We start from the raw sequence: 8,356 nt of genomic DNA on the forward strand, positions 1-8,356 counted from the left end.
ATACCTATGCCTGTACATGTACTTTCCTCTAACCTATGACTGAGCTCCATGTACCATGTTATCCTACTGACCTTCCTGTAAGATCCAAGCCTATAAATATGTCCCATAAGAACTCATAGTTGCTATGTGGTTAGCCTATATCCGCCTGCTAAGAGTATCTCCAACCCTATTACCTTTACCTTTAATATACTGTTGTGGTAAAAACAACCCCCCCCATTTTTCACTTAATTCTCATTATGGGGACCCTTTAATTGAATGGTTCGTCATATTACTATTTGATTTTGAGAGTTTAGATTGTTTTAATGAGTTAGATATATTCTTATCTTCCTATTATAACTGATTTGATCTCATTTGGACATTTGGTTTGTAAATGGTTTCTAATTGTCGTTTGAATATTTTTCATTGCCTTCGCCTAATGATATGTATATAATGTATTTTACCTTTTTGTTTAATAGTTTTTATTTGTTTATTTTTACTTTTATTTGGAAAATATTTATTTATATTTGTAAATAGTATTTTTATTTTTATCCGTTACATATCCCCCGAGGCCAAGAATCATGCCTAGGCTTTGAGCCTAAATCATAAAACAAGTGGCACATATATTAATACCACATATCGGAGCTATGGGTGATAAGGATTTTGATATCAGAAGAATCCCTCTGAGAATCCTCAAAATTAAAGTCTGAGCCATTTTATAGAGGTGTTTAATAGAACAAATTACCAAAGTTTGAACCATATAAAAATTGAAATTATTAAGTGTTTTGAACTTCGTATAACACAAAGCTTGACCTTATTATAATATAGCCGATGGGAGGACCCACCTACGACATCATTACTTCTGCTCCCGAGTATTAGTGATCAGAGATTTTCAACTCAACAAGATTTTAAAAAATCTGATCTCTTATAAGGGATATTCATATCCCACTGATATTCCTATATGGCACTCCACCCAATTTTTGATAACCAATCCTTCCAACCTCCAATAATCCTCTCCCGCTGATCTTCGATAATCATCTCCCTTCGATTTTCAACTTCTGATAATCAACTCAGCTTTGATATCTAGAATCGATACACTATTTAAAATGAGTTCAATAAGATATCGCATCCACTCCATATCACAACCTCACAATATCAACGTTTTTTGTGTTTATCCACATTATAAAAAGTTCTAATGGGCTTACCTCTGATACCACTAAGATCTTTCCATTTGTCATCTCTAGGGGGACGTTGTTATCTTAATTGAAAAGCCATTGATTATTTATTGGTTTTGGGCATAGTAGTTGCTTGCATATTATCGTTTCCGCCATTTGTATGGCTAACTCTGATTTTGTAATTTTGTTTTGACAGAGCGTTTCCAATTAAGGCCAATATTAAAAAAATATGGTCTATTGCCAATGAAAATTCTACAGGGAGGAAAATGTGGATATTTTGATAAAATAAAATTTTTGTTTCAGTTATTCCACAACTACAAATTCTTCAAAATAGACTGGAGACAAGAGAGATTATTATTGTCACTGCGTAGGCTAAATTGAGAAAATTTTCTTAACTGTACCATCAGCGTTCTGCCAGATCCCAATCAAAGCGATCCTTCTATTTCATTGTATTTTTAATAACTCTTTTGTTGAGAGATCTAGGGAAATCATTATTATTTCTAAATCATGTATAAATACCCATCTATGATTGTGAGAAAGAAGATTTGAATCTGAGAGAAAAGAGTAAGAGTATTACTAGAGCTTACAACCTATTTGTATAGGAGTAAAGACTAATTTGCACTATTGTAGTGAGATTGGATCCATATGTACAGATAGGGAATCGATTTAGAGATAGTAGAGGACCTGTACTATTGTAATTGTATGATGTTGTATGTAATTGATTCATTTTTTATAATAATATTTATATTTATAATTACATGTACAACATTAATTCTTGCTTTATTATTCAAAATAAATTCTTTATATTTCAAATTCATTTATGGAGTATGAGTATGTGTGTGGATTTTCAGCACTACTATTGACTGTTTACTGAAATGCTCTTTTACAATCTAGTCAAGATATCTTGCAAGGTTAATCAGAAATGAGTTTTGAAACTGAAACTTGTATAAGGACAAATCATTATCTCCTTCAACTGCTAGATATCTAACAATTTAATCTTATAGATGTCCTGCTTTCTACATGTCATGTATTTGAGCTACTTCAGTATTGTGACATGCATCGTTTTGTTCTTATGCATCTGATTTATTGGGAATTGGAAATGTTTGTATTTGTATGTTTGTTAACTATTTAATGGGAATTTATTTGTATAAATTTTCTCGAACAAGGATTAGATCTTGGAACTATTTCCCTGATCTATTTCCTTTATCTTATTCCAATTTCAACATACTTTTGTTTCTTTTCCTGTTCTTTTAGCTTGCTCTTGATTGAGAGAAGGACTAATCCTTCCTTAAATCAAGATAAGTTTAGTATTAGATGCATCTTAGATTATACTTTGCATGTAGTTCTAATTTTTACATCCTAGAAGTCCCCTCACATAGGGGAAATATTTAGAGTGGTTTGGTTGGGCCATAAAATCAACTTAAGGATCACTTCCTTGCCTGATCAACAAGAAGAGTCAATCTGAGCTCTCTTTTCTATTGGTAGGTGAAAGTCATACTTTAAGCTAGTAGAGATAGAGAGAGAGTAACTGGACCCAATTGATCTAGTCAGAACCACCATTTCAATGGAAAAGGAACTGTTTTAAGTTCCCAACTAGGTGGTCTCCCTTAAAATGTTGAGAGATCATTTTGGCCGATCAATATTTTTGATGCTAGAAAGAGGGCCTATTTTAAATTGTTAGTTTATTGCATAATTTTAAACTTTAAATTATGGGTTCCTCCAAAAACCCTCTTTGGATATGCTTTAGTGTATCACAATCAAACACTACTCTAATAAAGGTATTTAAAACATTGTCAAAGGTAAAGTTGAATTGTAAGTCTTCTACCTTTAATCGCCTTTTTCAGTTCATTTCAAATTCTCAAAAATTTAATATTGATGAGTTTGATCTTGGCAAGATTTTCACATATGCTTTGATAGGACAAGAAAAATACTGGGGTCTTTCTCTTCTATTTGCCTTAGTACATAGTTGGGATGAGTTTGCAGCGATGTTCCTTTAGGATTTTGAAAGATACAACTACAAAAAGGTGTGCAAACACCTACTTGAATTGCGTAGTACAGAAGGTGATCCATTGGATCAATTTTTAGTTAAATTTAAATTGACATTAATGCTCTTTAAATCCAATGACTTACCTCCTGAACATCAATTAACGAGTTGGTTTAAGTATTTAATTTCTCTTGTAATTCTAGTGAGTAATTAGATACCAAGGAAACACTAATAAATTTATTTATGAGAATGGAAATATTGAACTTGGTTCTTCTTCATCTTCAAAAGCTCTTTTAGTTGATTCTCAATCCTCAAATGAATATGTTTTTGAAAGTGAAAAAGAGAAAAATTCAAACAATTCCTCTCATAGTCATAATGATTTCAATGATTATAAATCAACTCCGATTTCTTAATCCTACAATGATAATGTATCTTCTTGCAGTTTTAATCTTGAGGATAATAATGATTTTAAATTCATAATCATTTGTAAAAAGGAAATCTTTGTAAACATACTACGTTGGCATCTTGAGCAACAAAGTTCCACACTCTCTTCAAATGCGTTAATTAGTACATGCAATAATCAACTTAAAAATTTCAATCATCTATTTCAATTTATTCTTAGGTTGAGGTTCTATCTTATGATTGGACATTTGATTTCAGATTTCCAAATTCATTTTAAATGAATGGTAAAACTCGATAGTACATCCATACATTTTGACCAGCCATGCATTTCTTTTAGAAATCTTCCTCATTGCTATACACTCGATTATTTTGAAAACAATATTTCTGACTTTTCTTTTTCTTTACAACAACCTTTCATTTGCAAATATTTAACATTTAATACTAGTTTTTTGTTTCCTCTTTCTTTGAATTCTTTTCAAACATCTGAATCACATCCCTATTTTGATGATCCTATAGACAAATATTTGGAAGAGTTTCAAGAAAATTATTTTGTAAATAATTTTATTTTTATTTTTTCAATTTTAAAAGTACGTAGAGTGTTTCATTTTTGTTTTAATGTTTCAGCTACAATCTTATTTTTGCTTACATTTGTTGTTTGCATGCATGTAGAAATAAAGCTGAGAGCATGGTTACACTGGAAGTTTGATTTCACCTAATCTTGATCTACTTTTTTATATTAGGATTATGGATAGATTATATTTCTTTTTGTTAATGTTTAGTAGATTGAAAAAAAAATGACTTTAAACATTCTTAAAAATTACATGGAAGAAGATGAATATAAATGAGGTAAACTTATTACCAAATTCTTCCAGGTGTGCATCATCTGTTGCTTTATTTCAGTTTGTTCTTATTTTCCTTTAGTTGTTTCTTCCTTATGTTTGTTTGTCTTCCTGCAAGTTTTCTTTGGAATAATTTGGAAGATCAATAAAGCAGTTGTGAAAATTTTAATGAGGACAATTGCCAAAATGCATTCACGGTGATTTTATTTCTAATTTCCAAAGCTTTCATTTATTATGAAAGATTGATTATGAGGTCTTTATATTTTGTTTGTAAGCCAAAATTATAAAAGGAAATTAACCTTTTTTTTAACTTTTATAAGAAAATTTATTTTGTAACTCTCCATTGGATTAAAAAATTATTTAATGAATAACTAACTTACCAGGCAAGACAACATTAACATGTTTGGGATTCTTCATAACAAGAAACATAATTTCTTATGTCAAGGTCACTATTTTTACTTGTTTAAGTTGAGTATTGTTTATCTTATGATTTGATTTTTGTGTTTGATTAGTTTTTTGTTTTGCTAGTTTCTCTTGGCTCTTAAATTTGTGTTTGAATTAATAACATCTCACTTCTACCCTTTGCAATCCTTTGAGCGCCAATTTTACCTTTGTCTCGGATTGATTTAAGTATTATTACAAAGAATTTTTAAAGAGTCCTTTTCCACCCACCTTTGGTTAATACTTGGGAACTTTTTATTCTTATATAACGGAATCCATTAGTAAACATAAGAATAAAAGGAAGATCATTAAACTATTATTTTTCAAGCTCATATTGAAGTTCTGACATCATTATCTTCTATTAGTATTTGAATGCTCTCTTACTTTAATACACTTAAGAAATATTCTTTACAATAAGCCATATCCTAAAACATATACTAAGGTTACAAAAGAAACACACCAGTTTAGTATTCTGTAACTCTTCCATGTCATCCCCATCTCTTAAGGAGAGGAATTGTCTCCCCATCTACTAGCACAAATTATTAGAGTATAAATTAAAAGTTGTGTGAAAAACTTGAAATATAGGGGGTCTCTGTAATGAGCCAACCTACCATGATCATGGGCTTTGATTGTTATGGAATTATTGTATTTGGTCACCAAGCTAGGAGAATGGCTCACAACACTTTGTTGTAAGACAAGAGGTCTCATCACGAGCTGACTTATTCATGACTATCAACACTTGTGAATTACATTGTCATATCTGGTCACCAAGTCAGGGCAATGGTTTTTAGAGTTATTAATGAAATATGTCTTTTGTGAAATACTAAATAGTAGATGGGATAGTGACATTCCTTTGGGTTAAAAAGGTAACCATGTCAAGGCAATGGATGCTTGCTGGTAGTAGTGGCTCTACCTATGACAATGAAAGTTCATCTCTCTTACTAAGCACAATGCTAAAATTTTGTCCTTTAGTTTATGTAGTCGTTAATTAATAGTTATTGTAAGCATGATCTTACTCTTACGACTTCTACAAGAGATGTTCAAAATAATTAAACTCTGTTTTGATGGATTTCATAGAGTTTGAATGTTAGCATTTTGAATTTATTCAGCTCTGCTACTTTCCTTTTAGTATTTCATTAATAATAAACTAGAGATAAAGGGTTCTTCCCAGTGTGTCGCCATTGTTGTGGTAAAAACACAACCCCCCCATTTTTCACTTAATTATCATTATGGGGACCCTTTAATTGAATGGTTGGTCATATTACTATTTTATTTTGAGAGTTTATATTGCTTCAATGAGTTTGATATGTTCTTATCTTCCTATTATAACTCGTTTGATCTCATTTGGACATTTGGTTTGTAAATGGCGTCTAATTGTTGATTGAATATTTTTCACTGCCTTGGCCTAATGATATGTATATAATGTATTTTACCATTTTGTTTTATAGGTTTTATTTATTTATTTTTACTTTTATTTGTAAAATATTTATTTATATTTGTAAATAGTATTTTTATTTTTATCCCTTACATAGCCCCCGAGACCAAGAATCATACCTAGGCTTTAAGCCTAAATCATAAAACAAGTGGCATATATATTAATACCATATATCGGAGCTATGGGTGATCAAGATTTTGATATCGGAAGAATCCCTTTGAGAATCCTCGAAATCAAAGTCTGAGCCATTTTATAGAGGGGTTTAATAAAACAAATGACCAAAGTCTGAACCATATTAAAATTGAAATTATTAAGTGGTTTGAACTTCGTATAACCCAAAGCCTGACCATATTATAATATAGCTGACGGGAGGACCCACTTTCCACATCATTACTTCTGCTCTCGAGTATTGGCGATCAGATATTTTCAACTCAACAAGCTTTTAAAAATGATGATCTCTGATAAGAAATATGCATATCTTGCTGATATTATGATATGGTACTCAACCGATTTTCTGATAACCAATCCTTCCAACCTTTGATAATTATCTCCCTCTGATCTCCAATCTCTGATAATCATCTCCCTTCGATTTCCAACTTCCGATAATCCACTCACCTCTGATATTCGGACCCGATACACTACTTAAAAGGAGTTCAATAACATATCTCATCCGCTCCATATCGCAGTCTCCCAATATCAACGTTTTTATTTTTATTTTTGCACATTATAAAAATTTCTAATGGGATTACTTCTGATAGTAGTTAGCTCTTGCCACTTGTCATCTCCGGGGGGTCGTTGTTTTATTAATTGAAAATCCATTGATTTTTTATTGGTTTTGGGTGTAAATAGTAGTTGTTTGCATATTATTGTTTCCACCATTTTTATGGCTAACTCTGATTTTGTTATTCTGTTTTGACAGAGGGTTTTTGATTAAGGCCAATATTAAAACAAATCTAGTCTATTTCCAATGAAAATACTCTAGGTAGGAAAAGGGACATTATAATAAAAGAAAATTGTTGTTTTAGTTGTTCCACAACTACGAATTCTTCAAAACAGACTAGAGATAAGAAATATTATTCTTATCATTGCTCAGGTTACACCGAGAAACTTTTCTTAACTGTACCATCGACGTTATGTCAGATCCCAATAAAAGTAAATATTTTGTTTCATTGTTTTTTTAATAGCTCTGTTGTTGGGAGATTCAGGGAAATGCTTGTTATTTCTAAATCATGTATAAATAACCATCTCTGATTGTGAGAAAGAGGATTCAAATCCGAGAGAAAAGAGGCAGAGTATTACTAGAGCTTACAACTTGTTTGTATAGGAGTTAAGACTCATTTGTGCTATTGTAGTGAGATTAGATCCATTTGTGTAGACATGGAATTGATTGGGAGACAACAGACTACCTGCACTATTGTAATTCTATGATGTTTTATGTAATTGATTCCTTTTTTATAATAATATTTCTTTTGTAATTAGATGTACAACAATATTTCTTTCTCTATTATTAAAAGTAAATTCTTCAAATTTCAAATTCATTTCTGGAGTATTAGTATGTATGTGGATTTTCAACACTGCTATTGACTGTTTACTAAAATGCTCATTTAGAATCCGGTCAAACTATCTTACAGGGTTTATCAGAACTGAGTTTCAGAACTAGAACTTGTATAAGGACAAACCTTTATCTCCTTGAGCTGTTAGCTATCTAGCAATTTAATCTTATAGATGTACTTCTTTCTGCATGTCATGCATTTGAACTATTTCAATATTGTGACATGAATCTTTTCATTCTTATGCATATGCTTTATTGGGAATTGGAGATGTTTGCAATTGGATGTCTGTTAACTATTTAATGGGAATTTATTTATATACATTTTCTCAAACAAGGATTAGAGATTGAAACTATTTCCCTAATCTATTTCCTTTATCTTATTCCAATTTCAACATACTTCTATTTATTTTCCCATTTTCTTAGCTTTCTCTTGATTGAGAGAAGGACTAATCCTTCCTTAAATCAATATAGATATAGTATTAGATGCATCTTAGATTATACTTTGCATGTAGTTCTACTTTCTACATCCTAGAAGTCCCCTCGTACAAGGGA

This window comes from Pinus tabuliformis, chromosome 4_1 (genome assembly GCF_031772625.1).
Source record: "Pinus tabuliformis cultivar Carrire ecotype Pingquan chromosome 4_1, CPIR1, whole genome shotgun sequence".
NCBI lineage: Eukaryota > Viridiplantae > Streptophyta > Pinopsida > Pinales > Pinaceae > Pinus > Pinus tabuliformis.